Genomic DNA, 1,816 nt, shown 5'->3' with positions numbered 1-1,816 from the left:
CAATATTCTGACTTGGGGATTTAGTCTCTAGGGGAATATGACCAGCAAACTGACTACTGTGGTCCTAAGTTCTAGGCTGGATCCCATGCCACATTCATCTTAATGGTCACCTCAGTATCAAGCTGGCTGCATAGATTCAGATTCTAGGCCTGCCCTTAGGCCAAACTGACTCAGTATCTGCAGTTCTGGAATAATTGCAGGATAATATTGGCACCATAGAGCAAACCTCAAGTTATCCTGGCCCCAGGAAGGGACCTATGCCCATGGCCACTAAGCCATGTTAACCCTTATGGATAAACGGTCTAACTGTGCTCAGAACTGAGCCAGCACATGTAGCCCCATGGCTTCAGACTCAGGCCATAACAAACAGTAATTTTGACTTAAGCATTAGGCAGGCATCATAGATGTAGGGACTAGGTTTGGCTCCATGCCAGGCTGGTTCGAAAACCCCTTTCAACAACTGACTCCTATAACTCCATAGTACAATATTTCAGGTCTATCTCAGTAGAACCCAGAAGCTAGCCCCATTTATAAAGATGGGCCTCTGACCAGTATCCGTGTGCTCAATTTTTCTTTTTTCTTTTTTTTATCAGATGGTCTTTTGTAGAAATATCTTCACATTGCTTCTTAACTAGCTGGGCATTCCACTGCACAGGTGTTGAAGTCATGAAGATGGCAGCCATCCACATTGCAACCCACAGCACTTTGCAGTACCCAGGACCTCCTTAATAGTTCTAGAAAGCTCTCTGATTAAAGACCAGTGTCACATCTACTGGGCAATGTTGACTGTCTCATCAAAAGTGATGTGTCCACTGTGTTTAATGTTCCTCTGCTTCTTTCTGTCTTTTGGTGGCTCCTTGAGGGCTTTGATGATCAGGGCAAAGGCAGAGGGCACTGCCTCAATCTGGGCCTATCTGGTCTACATGGTCAGTTTTAGTGTAATCCTCAGACCTTTCCAGTCTCTAGTAGCCCTGGCAATGTCATCAATAACCTCTTTTGGAGACAGACCCAGAGGACCGATCTTAGGGGCCCAATGCAGGTGTGGTATCATCCTTGTCTCCAGTGAACCTCAAGTACATGACTTTAATCTTGTTGGAGTCAAACTTGGGTGGCATGGTGGAGGAGGCCTGTGTCAGATGAACCTGGATTCAGGATGACCAAATAACCTGGCATCATAGCCTCCTTTGAGCTGAAAGCTGAAAAGTGTGTGCACTGTGTTCAACCTCTAAGACAGCATAGTAGAACACAAGTTCCAGTTTGGCCCCAGTGGCTTCAAGTACCAGATCAGTTGCAATAAGTTTGATGCCAACCCCAGCATTTAGCTAAGCCCTAGCTAGGCTTCAGACCAGTCCTTCTGACACAAGGCTTCATGGGATCCTGGGTCCTAGGGACCATCTGACCCTTGTAGATGGCATTGCCTGATCAGACTTTGTGGACCAAAGTGCTAAGACCATATCCAGAGATCCAGGCACCAGGGTAGTCCCTACATACTCTGGATCAAAGCTCTTCCTAGTGGTCCGTGGTACTCGGTCGACCTACCACAAGTCAGCTTCGTGGATTCAAGCTAGAGGCCTACCTCAGTGCCTGGAGAAACCGTATAGATTCAGTTTGTAGGCTCATCCAGTACAGTGGAGACCTTAGAACCCTGGAAATGAAAGGAACATGGGATGGACAGCAGAAAGTATGAAATAGAGCTGGCCTGAGTCTATGAGATAAATTATGTGCAATGTGGGTGGCATAGCTGGAAAAGGTCAGGACTTTTGGAAGCAGAAGACTACACTCTACGTGAATCCTGCATATCTAACATTGAGGTACA

The 1,816-nt window shown here is 46.5% G+C and overlaps 1 pseudogene across 1 annotated transcript; it reads right to left on the bottom strand.

Moving 5' to 3' along the window:
• Positions 1-627: 627 nt before the first annotated feature.
• On the bottom strand, positions 628-1,115 carry LOC311595684 (large ribosomal subunit protein uL11-like; annotated as a pseudogene). Its single transcript has one exon. The product of its transcript is annotated as a large ribosomal subunit protein uL11-like (transcript).
• Positions 1,116-1,816: the final 701 nt, after the last annotated feature.

Source organism: Acomys minous (genome assembly GCF_964271855.1).
Source record: "Acomys minous genome assembly, chromosome: 4".
Classification (NCBI taxonomy): Eukaryota; Metazoa; Chordata; class Mammalia; order Rodentia; family Muridae; genus Acomys; species Acomys minous.
Note: the sequence above shows the minus strand (reverse complement) of the source record. Positions and strands in the feature narration are given on the sequence as shown.